The 13,052-nt window shown below is 43.6% G+C and overlaps 1 protein-coding gene across 3 annotated transcripts in view; it reads left to right on the forward strand.

Annotated features, from left to right (window-relative positions):
* The window catches only part of NSMCE4A (NSE4 homolog A, SMC5-SMC6 complex component), a 51,537-nt gene extending 48,990 nt beyond the window's left edge, over positions 1-2,547 (forward strand). For all 3 annotated transcript variants that reach the window (XM_056529731.1, XM_056529729.1, XM_056529730.1), the window contains one exon: positions 1,433-2,547. The gene's annotated coding sequence lies outside the window, so the exon portion shown is untranslated. The remainder of the gene's footprint in view (positions 1-1,432) is intronic.
* The last annotated feature ends 10,505 nt before the right edge of the window (positions 2,548-13,052 follow it).

A 13,052-nucleotide genomic window follows, 5' to 3' on the forward strand; every position in this document is an offset into this window, starting at 1 on the left:
GATGCCGTGATCAATACAGATCATGCCATCTGCTTTAGTGCAGTCAGAAATATTGATTACCGGATCGCCCGCAGCGCTGCTGCGGCTATATGATCATCCAGAACGGCGCACGGAGGTCCCCCTCAACTGCCTCCGCCGTCTTCCACGGGTCTTCTGCTTTGGTCTGAGATGGTGCAGACCAGAGCAGAAGATGACCAATAACACTGATCAGTGCTATGCCCTATGCATAGCACTGAACAGTATTAGCAATCAAAGGATTGCTATAAATAGTCCCCTATGGGGACTATTAAAGTGTAAAAATAAAAGTGAAAAAAATGTGAAAAATCCCCTCCCCCAATAAACAAGTAAAAATGTCCTTATTTTTCCAATTTTACTCCCATAACGTATAGAAAAAATAATACACATATTTGGTATCGCATAAATGTCCGATCTATTAAAATATAATGTTATTGATCCCATACGGTGAACGGGAAAAAAAAAGTGCAGAATTGATGCTTTTTTGTCACATTTTATTAAAAAAAAAAAAATTATAAAAACATAAAGGTTTTATATACACAAATGTGGTATCAGTAAAAAGTACAGATCATGGTGCAAAAAATTAACCCTCATACCGCCACTTATACGGAAAAATGAAAAAGTAATAGGTCGTCAAAATAGAAGGATTTTAAACATCAAGTTATCTATTGTTGTTGCGCTTAAAAATAATTGCTAAATATGTAATCATGGGTATCATTTTAATCCTATTGGCCCACAGAATAAAGAACACTTGTCATTTTTACCGTAAATTGTACGACGTGAAAACGAAACCTTCCAAAATTTGAAAAATTGCGGTTTTCTTTTTCATTTCCCCACAAAAATAGTATATTTTTTTGTTGCGCCATACATTTTATGGTAAAATGAGTGATGTCATTACACATGACAACTGGTCACGCAAAAAACAAGCCCTCATTCTATTCTGTGGATGAAAATATAAGAGTTAAGATTTTTAGAAGAAGAGGAGGAAAAACGATAATGCAAAAATAAAATTGGCCTGGTCTTTAAGGGGTTAAGGAATTAAAAAACGGATCTAATTTCTTTAAAAAAATAAAATAAAAATGGCTCCCTGTATGTCTCCATGTTGGTTGTGGTTCTGCAGCTCAATTCCATTGAAGTGAATGGAGCGAAGTTGTAATGCTACACCCAACCTGGAGACAGACAGGTAATGGTTTTTTAAAGAAATTAGCTCTCTATCTATTCTTGGATAACCCCTGTAAGGTAAATTTTGAGCAAAAGTGCTATAGTCCATATTATAGTACATTCAGTGGAGGCAGAGAGTAATGGGGAGGCATGTGTGGACCCAGCTAGAATTCACGGTTTTATAGTTGTGAAGTTTTAGTGTAGAAATGTAATAAAATTGTTTTTGATTATTTTTTTCTTTCTGTATTTTCTTTAGGTTTTGGAAACATCTGGTATGCCTGAATATCAGTGTCATTCTATGCATCTGTTTATTATGTATATAATAAGTGGTAAATAGTTTTATGATGTAAATAGTTTGTACATATGTTTAAAATATTTTATAGTAAATATTCTATAATCTTTATAGGGTTAAAGGGCACCTGTCAGGTTTCTGGGGTCTCGCACACAGACCCTAAGACCTGACAGGACATTCCAATGCCGTACTCCTTAGGTCCCTGCGATGCCACAAAGAGCTGAAAATAATGCCGCCCGTAATGACTGGTTATACAGTCAGTGAGCGGTTTCAGTCAGCCTGATGATCCCCTCCTACCCTGGCAGTGGTGATTGACAGCCTGACCTATCAGGTCCTATGACCAGTGTGTGAGGCCCTAGGGACCTGGCAAGTTCCTTTTAAAGGAAATGTCCTACTACTTAAATGTCATTCAAATAAAATAAAAAATTGCATATGTAAAATAGATAAGATTCGTAATTTACTACCACTAGGGGTCTCCCTTCTGGTCCTGACTGCATTCCGTCTGTTGAAAAGCACAGACTTTGGTCTCTTGCTGGACTTGCAGGAGACCAAATCAGGAAGTGCTGTCTGGCCATAGGCAGTGAATAGCTTTCGATATCCCTGTTTCATACACAGGCAGGGAGTGAGTGCTATTCACTGCCTATTGCCAGACCGCACTTCCTAAGTTTGGTTTCTTGCTAGAAGAACCAAGTTTGGGCTTTTGAGCAGATGGAATGTGGTCTGGACCAGAAGGGAGACCCCCCTAGTGGCCAGATTTATAAGGCCATGAAAGTGACATAAAAATATTGAATTTTTTTTAAAGCAAGTAAATTACACATTTTATTTTACCTACTCTATCATATGCTAAAAAATAATTTTAATGACCGTGCCCATTTAAAGACTGAGGCTGGGTCTCTGTGCGGATACCAAACCTTTAAAATGTGCAGCAATGTGTGGACTTGGCCTAAATGTTTCTTGTTTTGGACAAATTTTTATTTTGCATTTGCTGTAATTTTGTTTTTCATTTTTAGTTTTTCTAAAAAAAAAAAAAAACTTTGTATTTTGATATATAAAATTCTAATAAATAAGTTTTCTTAAAACTGTTCTGTGTTTTTGTCCATTCCTACTTTAAGGGGTATTCCAGGATTTTTTTTTTTACCAGCCTTTAAGCCCCTAATGCCAAGTTATAATACTGTGTAATATTCTATTATCTCACTGCACCACTTTATCCTGTTTTCATCCATGGGACCCAAACCTGGAAGTACTGAAGTACAAGTCGTTTTTTTTTTTTCCTTATACCTTTTAAGCTTTCCCAGCATTCTTTGTGGTCAGAGACAATATGTCATAAGTCACATGGTCTCCAGGGGATGTTGCTATGCTGTAGTGGGTGGGTGAATAAACCTGTAATGTTCATTTGTATACTGGAAGTCGTCATACCTGGGATTGCTGATAACTAATAGGCCCTAAACTACATTCCAGGCTCCGATACCTGTTAAATACCCGCAGGCAGTGCCTCCATAGTGTGTGCGCAGCATGAAGCGGCTTCCCGCCCTGGAGAACATGATGTGCCATAATGCTGTCTTATGAGAGAATATGTTTCTGCATAAATTCCTAAGACTTTAAAATGGCATTACACATGTTAACTTGTTTGGATTGGTCATGCTAGAATATAGAGTTGGCCAATGGTAACAGTCTGCCAATGTGTTAACATCAGCCAGCTGCCCTGGTGATTTTTTTCATGAGATCCAGCTGCTTGGTCCAGGCGCCAGGCCTTAGCAAATCTATAAACCGGCCACCCACAAGTGTCTGAGTGTTGTAGTAATTGAGCGGATTTAAGAAGTACATTAACCCTCTTATTTACTGCACTGGATTTACATAGTTACTTACTTCATAAGGTTGAAAAAATACTAAAGTCCATATTGTTCGACCTAATAACCCTACCAACTCTACTGTTGATCCAGAAAAAAAAACCAAATGAAAACCTCATGTTGCACATGTGGATTAACCATACCATTGGAAGTTGCTGTGGGGAGTCTCTCTTTCAGGACCCTCTTCTATTAGCACAAAACCTCTTTAACCCCTTAAGGACGCAGGACGTACTCAAACGGCCCCTTTTCCTAGTCCTTAAGGACTCAGGACGTTTGAGTACGTCCTGTCAAACCCCGGCCCCCCGCCGCTAGCTGGAGTGGAGCCGGTGCCCGATGCCTGCTGAAATCGTTCAGCAGGCATCGGGGCATATCGCCCAGGGGGGGTCATTATGCAATTCAGTCCAGCGATCTGCGGCAGATTCCGGGTCAATCGGGTCTCCGGTGACCCGGAATTACTGGCTGTTCGGGGCCGTCTCCGACGGCCCCGAACAGCCAGAGCCTGCAGGGGTGAGGTGGCACTGGTGCCACCTCACGATCGCCCTGATTCGTCGGCCGGATTACCGGCCGACCAATCAGGGCGCCTGCTGCGGGTGTCACTCCCGCAACCCGCTCCGCCCCTCTTCCGGAGGACGTGAGCGGGTGCGGGACGTGCACCCCAGGTGCTGGGGACCCCGATCCCCGGCGTCAATGTTGGGATCGGGGCCCCAGGAGCGACGGCTGCGGCGGCGACGACGAGGGACTGACCTGTGCGGCGAGGATCGTTGGAGGTGAGTGACAGCCTCCTGCTGTTGCTTAGCAACAGCTCCCAGCATGCAAAAAGGGCATGCTGGGAGCTGTAGTTATGCAACAGCAGGAGGCAGACCACCACAACTCCCAGCATGCCCATATGGGCATGCTGGGACTTGTAGTTTTGCAACAGCTGGAGGCACATTTTTTCTATGGAAAAGTGTACCTTCAGCTGTTGTGTAACTACAACTCCCAGCTTGCACAAACAGCTAAAGTGCATGCTGGGAGTTGTAGTAGTGCATCTGTTGGTTGCATAACTACAACTCCCAGCATGCCCGTTGGCTGTCGGTGACTGCTGGGAGTTGTAGTTTTGCAACAGCTGAAGGCACACTGAGTTATGTAGCAAACCAGTGTGTCTCCAGCTGTTGCATAACTACAGTCTCCAGCATCCCCAGCCAAAGTAGTATGCCTCCAGCTGTTGCATAACTACAAGACCCAGCATGCCCTTCCGCTGTCCGTACATGCTGGAGGTTGTAGCTTTTGCAACAGCTGAAGGCACACTGGTTGCAAAACACTGAGTTTGTTACCAAACTCTGTGTTTCACAACCAGTGTGCCTCCAGCTGTTGCAAAACTACAACTCCCAGCATGCACTGATAGACCGTACATGCTGGGAGTTGTAGTTTTGCAACAGAGGATTACAGCAAGTATCCGGCTGCAAGTTTGAGCTGCGGCAAATTTTCTGCCGCATCTCAAACTGCCAGCGAGAAACTACTGTGAACGTACCCTAAAAACACTACACTAACACACAATAAAAAGTAAAAAACACTACGTATACACATACCCCTATACAACCCCCTCCCCTCCCCAATAAAAATGAAAAACGTCTGGTACGCCACTGTTTCCAAAACGGAGCCTCCAGCGGTTGCAAAACTACAACTCCCAGCATGCACTGATAGACCGTACATGCTGGGAGTTGCAGTTTGGCAACAGCTGGATGTTCCCCCCCCCCCCCAATGTAAACGTACAGGGTACACTCACATGGGCGGAGGATTACAGTAAGTATCCAGCTGCAAGTTTGAGCTGCGGCAAATTTTCTGCCGCAGCTCAAACTGCCAGCGAGAAACTACTGTGAACCCCTGCCCGTGTGACTGTACCCTAAAAACACTACACTAACACACAATAAAATAAAAAGTAAAAAACACTACATATACACATACCCCTACACAGCCCCCCTCCCCAATAAAAATGAAAAACGTCTGGTACGCCACTGTTTCCAAAATGGAGCCTCCAGCTGTTGCAAAACAACAACTCCTCCCAGTATTGCCAGATAGCCACTGACTGTCTAGGCATGCTGGGAGTTTTACAATAGCTGGAGGCACCCTGTTTGGGAATCACTGGCGTAGAATACCCCTATGTCCACCCCTATGCAAGTCCCTAATTTAGGCCTCAAATGCGCATGGCGCTCTCACTTTGGAGCCCTGTCGTATTTCAAGGCAACAGTTTAGGGTCACATATGGGGTATCGCCGTACGCGGGAGAAATTGTGTTACAAATTTTGGGTGGTATTTTCTGCTTTTACCCTTTTTAAAATGTAAAATTTTGGGGAAAAGAGGCATTTTAGGTAAAAAATTTTTTTTTTTTTTTTTTTACATATGCAAAAGTCGTGAAACACCTGTGGGGTATTAAGGTTCACTTAACCCCTTGTTACGTTCCCCGAGGGGTCTAGTTTCCAAAATGTGATGCCATGTGTTTTTTTTTTTTTGCTGTCCTGGCACCATAGGGGCTTCCTAAATGCAGCATGCCCCCAGAGCAAAATTTGCTTTCAAAAAGCCAAATGTGACTCCTTCTCTTCTGAGACCTGTAGTGCGCCAGCAGAGCACTTTTCACCCCCATATGGGGTGTTTTCTGAATCGGGAGAAATTGGGCTTCAAATTTTGGGGGGTATTTTCTGCTTTAACCCTTTGTAAAAATGTAAATTTTTTGGGAAACCAAGCATTTTAGGTAATTTTTTTTTTTTTTACATATGCAGAAGTCGTGAATCACCTGTAGGGTATTAAGGTTCACTTTACCCCTTGTTATGTTCCCCGAGGGGTCTAGTTTCCAAAATGGTATGCCATATGTTTTTTTTTTTTGCTGTTCTGGCACCATAGGGGCTTCCTAAATGTGACATGCCCCCAAAAAACCATTTGTCGCTCCTTCCCTTCTGAGCCCTCTACTGCGCCCGCCAAACAATTAACATAGACATATGAGGTATGTGCTTACTCGAGAGAAATTGGGTTTCAAATACAAGTAAAAATTTTCTCCTTTTTACCCCTTGCAAAAATTGTGAAGATTGTGAACTTTCTCCTTCACTTTGCTGCTATTCCTGTGAAACACCTAAAGGGTTAAAACGCTGACTGAATGTCATTTTGAATACTTTGGGGGGTGCAGTTTTTATAATGGGGTCTTTTATGGGGTATTTCTAATATGAAGACCCTTCAAATCCACTTCAAACCTGAACTGGTCCCTGAAAAAAAAGCGAGTTTCAAAATTTTGTGAAAAATTGGAAAATTGCTGCTGAACTTTGAAGCTCTCTGGTGTCTTCCAAAAGTAAAAACTCATCAATTTTATGATGCAAATATAAAGTAGACATATTGTATATGTGAATAAAAAAAAAAATATTTGGAATATCCATTTTCCTTACAAGCAGAGAGCTTCAGTTAGAAAAATGCAAAATTTTCAAATTTTTCATCAAATTTTGGGATTTTTCACCAAGAAAGGATGCAAGTTACCACAAAATTTTACCACTATGTTAAAGTAGAATATGTCACGAAAAAACAATCTTGGAATCAGATTGATAACTAAAAGCATTCCAGAGTTATTAATGTTTAAAGTGACAGTGGTCAGAATTGCAAAAAATGTCCTGAAGGAGTCCTTAAGGTGAAAAAGGGCTCTGTCCTTAAGGGGTTAAAGACTTGGGAGAATTTATCAATACTGTACGATCAATATCAGACCGGAAATGCTCCTCACAAATGTGTTCTACTTCTAAAGTGGACCAGTCAGCAGGTATTTAGTGTATAAAGTAAGGGCATGGCTGTAGACGGCTTTTATACCCTAGCGATCTGCAGACAGACCTACTTTTAAGTATTTCTCTGCTTTTAAAGGGTATTCTGGGATTTTTTTTATTTGACTATGCAGCAGGGGCTGTACAGTCAGTGTAGTTCATAATATAGTTTCTCTACCTGTGTTTCATGGTTGGTCTAGCAATTCTTCTGCGGTTTTTGCCCTCACGGTTTATTTTTAACAGCATACAAAATGACTGTTGTCTCAGGTTTTCCCAGGTTGCAGTGCAGTTTGAGACATTACATCACTAGTTAGGTGATCAGAGGGAGCCTGTCTTTGCTTCAATGGGTTGAGCAACTGCTGGGTAGGAGGAGGATCATTCTGTTTTTGCAACAGCTGGAGGCACCCTGGTCTATTGCATTGAAGGGATCACAGGTGTGTTTCAATGGGTGGGGTGGCTGATGTTTGGGAGGGACAAAAATTACCTTACACTTACAAACAAGGGATAATGGGATTTGTAGGCTTAGGGAACAAACTCCAACAGGAAATAAAAAAAGATATCCACAGTTTTATGTTAATCTAACAATGTTATGTTAATCTAGCACTGATGCTTCCTCAGCATGTCCATTACTGTCTGGCATTTACTATGGGGATTCTCAGAAAATTTTCTGACCAGCTTTTTCTAGATGAAATTTCCCAGCCATTTAGTCACAGGATTTTTCTGTGAATTTAATAGTAAATAGGTTGTATTGTGAGACCACACCCGTTTTCTGACCGACCGTTTACGGCAAGCCACACACCTTTTCGGCTTTTTACAATGTAATGTCAGGTTGGGCGTATTCTCCTGGCGCACAATGGTGGCGACATGTCGCACTGGCCAAAATCAAACTGTGTGAGAGAAAAAAAATTATTTTTCTACAGCAACCAATCACAGCTCAGCTTTCACTTTACCATAACTTGGTAGCTGAGCTGTGATTGGTTACTGTGGAAAAATTACTCCACTTTTTCTCTCATAGTTTGATAAATCTCCCCAACTATGCGCCAAAATATCTTGGAATTATCCAACAAAAACTAGTCGTTTTTAGCTTAGTAAATGAGAGCCATTATGTATGGGTACGTCCTGGGTCCCTGTCCTGCGATATAATGCGGGGTCACACCCCGCCCCCTCAATGCAAGTCTATGGGAGGGGGCCTAATGGCTGTCACGCCCCCTCCAATAGACTTGCATTGAGGGGCGGGGTGTGACGTCATGAGGGGGGCACGGGCTATGACATCACATGCTGCCGGCTCCAGCGTTCGGAACAGTTTGTTCTGAGCAGCAGACTACACCTTTAAGGTAGTGCCGGTTTCTGTGACTTCCATAATTATGGCTATATTTTTTGTTTTGTTTTTAGATTAAAATTTATTACACGTCATATTCCACTTGGATACATTTGTCACAGAAGCCATAATGGTTCCTATCCATATAGGCCATCAGAATATAGGCATGGATGAAAAATTCCTACCATTGTCTTCCATTACATGAACAGCCAACTGTGCACTGTGTAAATCTTTACATCTATTGCAGTTAAGTAAGCTGCCACCTGGTGGTCTTCAGATGTAGTACAACCTACTGCAATTCACAACTTGTCATAGGCTGTCAGGGCATTCTGGCAGTTGTAGTAAAGAGCCTCAGCTTGGAGAACTTTGCTTTAGAGCAGGGGTCTCAAACTCCCGGCCTGCAGAACGAAAGTTTGTGGCCCGCACCAGGTATATGTAATTTGTATTGACATGCAGTTCCGGCCGCCAGGCAGGTAACTTCAGGCATTTAGCCCTGCTTCGGGCTAAATGCCGGAAGGCTTCACTTAACCCACCCTCCTCCACGTCTCCGGTTTGGCCGGCCCGAGTATGATGAGGGACGTCGCGCATGTGACAACCCTCCACAGACCCGTAAAGGACAACGTCAGTGACGTCACTTGTCAGGCCGCTGCCGGAGAGGAGAAGCGCAGGACAGGTAAGTGTGTTTGTGTGTGAGAGTCGGGGGGAGGGGGGGGGGCAATGCTACCTAATGTGGGGCAACTGCTTCTACCTAATGTGGGGAACCTGCTTCTACCTAATGTGGGGTACCTACTTCTACCTAATGTGGGGAACCTGTTACTACCTAATGTGGAACCTGCTTCTACCTAATGTGGGGAATCTGCTGCCTACCTAATGTGGGGAACCTGCTGCCTACCTAATGTGGGGAACCCCCAGAAGTAGCACCCCCATCATCCGTCAGCTCATGCTATTACCACACGGGGTAGGGAGAATGGGGGGGGGGGGGTTGCTGGTGGATGATGGGGGTGCTACTGCTGGTGGGGGGTGTTGCTGGTGGATAAGGGTTGCATGATGGGGGCATTATATGTAAGGGGGGGCGCATGCGGCCCAGCCTCACCCAGCTGCTACCTCCAGTGGCCCCCGGATAATTTGAGTTTGAGAACCCTGGTTTATAGTGTTCATGTTCGGTATACATTCATAGGTTCATTCAGTATATATGTTTCAGGACATTTCTCCATGTTATGATGTTTAGACCGTACACTCATGTCTTTGACACTGCGCAGGTTTTTTATGGCAAAAAATTGTAAAATTGTCTCGTCTACATGTCAATCACGATTATGACCTGTCTCGGTTTCAGGTTGGCTTCAATACTGTTAGTCATATACATTGGTGGAGGCTTTTAATTTCAGCCAGACCAGTCACGTCTACTGGTCAGTCTGGGTACAACCTGACACTGCTTCAGGTTGGCGACAATGTCTTCTTATAGGTCGTGTTTATTCAGCTGTTGAGTTATGCTACAGGGATATAGCATGTTTCTGTGGAGAATTGTCACGTCTATAGGTCAATCCTGGTTATGACCAGTCTCGGCTTTAGGTTGACGACCATACTGTCTGTTACATATTTGGTTGAGTCTTCATTTTTCAGCCAGACCTGTCACGTCTACATGTCACTTCAGTTACAACCTGACACTGCTTCAGGTTGGTGACATCGTCATCATAGGTTTTCTTATGATATCTTTTCTTAGCATTTGGGTTGTGTGTACAAGGACATAGCTTGGCTCTGTTGAGGTTTTCGTTTTTCTCAGCTTTAATTTGACGATGATAGTAATATTAAATTGGTTGAGTTGCATGGTCATGCCTGCTGCATAAGTGGTTTCATTGCCTGTCACGTCCATAGGTAGGTTACAGTTACAATCTAGGATGGTTTTAGGTTGACGACTAGGTAGTTACTTGTGTATACATGTTTAGCACTTGGGGTTGTGCATATGGGCATGGTTTGTTTCTGTTGAGACTTCTTCACATCTACTGGTCACAGAGAGCCTTCAACACGCAGACAGTCGATATCACAGCCTGGAATACTGACACAAAATATTACAATAGAGACCCAGAGGATGTCCCACATACAATTTCATTCCTACTTGCATTCATAGGGTTTTGCCACACTTCACTGCATTTTGCTCCCAATACTAAGTATATCTGTCAGGCATCCAGCATCAGATCACGTTGTCCAGCCCTGACAGGGCATCTTTGTTTGCGTCTCATGCCAGCAACGCTGCCCTGTAGAGCGTTCATAGAGCGAGGTGAGTAAGCCCTCTAGCCATCAACCCTTGACAGCTGACCTGATTAGACGGTTAGTAGGCGCTACATAATTCCCGAGTTGGATATCAGGGCGGCTTACATTAAAGGCCGCTCTATTCTTAGGTTAGTATGGTTTTCTAGGGTCTGGGGATTTCACATGCAGGTGCATGGTCGAAGTTACATCAGGTTTGTGGGGATGCCAATAATCACGCAGTGAAATTGTATAGCAGCAAATGTTGCCCACTCTGGTTGTTTCATACAGTATTTTCCTACATCCCACAAGTGATGCCCAATTCGAGTGTTGCAAGCTTTACTTTACATATCGTCCACCATGACAGCCCACATGAGAGATGGTCCCATAGGACCTAATAGGAACAGGAAACAGAAAAGGGATAAAAGCCCCTCCCCCGGCACCTTCCCCAGTGTTTTCCTGTTCCTATTAGGCCCAGGACAGAGCGGAGCCTCATGGGGCTCCTATTTTTTGGGTTAAACTTTTTTATTTTATTTTTGTTTTTTATTTTTTCCCTGGGCTAGGGGACCGGGGCTATTGCTGCTTCCCTCCCCTATGAAAGCCCTATGGTCGCGGGGGTCCTCTTTCCCCTGCCTCCAGGAGTACGGGTTACGGCGCTCCTGAGGGGGTTAATGTACCTGTACAGGAAGGGAGGCCTCCTTTCTTTAATGCGGCCTCCCCTTGTCTGGTCCCAGGATCCCTGTGCTTCGCGCGCAGGCTTCCCACATCTCTGGGGCCGCATGTCGCTGGGGGTTACCGGAGCTCTGTATGTGCGGCCGGCGTGCTGTAGCAGAGTTCTGGTGGCACTTCCTGGCTGGCTGTATCCTTGTGCAGCAGCTTGCGTGGTCCCCCGGGAACCGGGCAAGAAACTTTGGTTCCGGGCAGTACGGAGATGCAGCGTACCAGAAGTGACGTCACGGGGCGCCAAAATTCAAACTGCAGAGCATAAAGGTAGGGAACCAGCGTCTCCACTGTGTCTGTGCTGTGTTTCTATTCTAACCATGGACTCTCAGGCTTCCTCCAGAGCTGATTCTGCGGAGCAGCCTGTTCCTTTGGTCTCTGTAAGTAATATCTTTACTGCTTATGGATATAGGGCTGCAAAGATATGTTTCCTCTTTTACTTAGTGGGTCCCTTTTCTCTTTCAGGGAGACAAGGAACCCTCTCAGAAACCTAAAAAGAAATGTGTTATGTGCCTAGCTAAAATTCCAGAGAAAGGAAAATCCTTATGTAAAAAATGCATTTCAAAAGTGGTACAAGAGGAAAAGTTGGCATCTTCTGAGGATTTGAGGTCGCTTAAGAAATTCAGGCTTCTTTAGCGAATTTTAATCCTCTTCAAAATCCTGGTGTTTCTGAAACGCCATCTGGTTCTCATTTAATGGCTCCTTTTGGATGTTAATACTTATCCAAAATTACCGTCTGCCTCCTCTCATGCAATTGGTACTGCCGCCTTTCTTCCACCTAGTAACTACCCCGTAGTTCCATCTCAATATGCTCCTCCTGCTAAAAGAGCAAAAATTATGGATATATCTGATTCAGAGGAGGGTGATCTTGTCTCCAGATCAGATATTGAAGGGGTGGAAGAGGGTGAAGTGTCTTCTGTTCCTCCTAAGGAAAATGTAAAATATTTTTTCTCAGCAGAGGATGCTGATATTTTGGTCAAGGCAGTCAGAGGTGTGATGGGGTTGGAAGAGGTTGATAAACCTACGTCCATCCAGGATCAAATGTTTGGCGGGTTAAAACCGGCAAAAAAATCCATGAAAATCTGAAAAGTCTGATTCTGGATGAATGGCAGGACCCTGAAAGGAAATTACAAATTTCCAGGGAAATAAAAAATAGATTGCCTTTTGAGGGAAAAGACATCGAATTATGGAATGACATTCCTAAAATAGACTGCCAATTATCAAAAGTGGTAAAGAAAACATCTCTTCCTTTTGAAGATTCATGCCAGCTCAAAGACCCCATGGATCAAAAAATGGATGGTCTATTACAAAAAACCTGGCAAGCATCTACCGCCATTTTGAACCCGAACATAGCAGCTACTAGTGTAGCTAGAGCTCTTTTTATCTGGCTTTCTCAGTTAGAAGAACACATTGAGAATAAAACACCTAGAGAGGACTTATTGGCTTCTGTACCCATGTTAAAAATGGCAGCAGGTTTTTTTGGCAGATGCTTCGGCTGAACCTGTGAGAATGGCAGCTAAGTCCGCTGCCTTATCAAATTCATCCAGAAGAGCTTTATGGCTAAAATTTTGGAAAGGGGATCCCACTTCCAAGAATAAACTTTGTGCCATACCTTGTATAGGGAAATCTATATTTGGGCCTTTTTTGGAAGATATTTTAGGAAAGGCCGCGGATGATAACGTTTTT

This window comes from Hyla sarda, chromosome 7 (assembly GCF_029499605.1).
Source record: "Hyla sarda isolate aHylSar1 chromosome 7, aHylSar1.hap1, whole genome shotgun sequence".
Lineage (NCBI taxonomy): Eukaryota > Metazoa > Chordata > Amphibia > Anura > Hylidae > Hyla > Hyla sarda.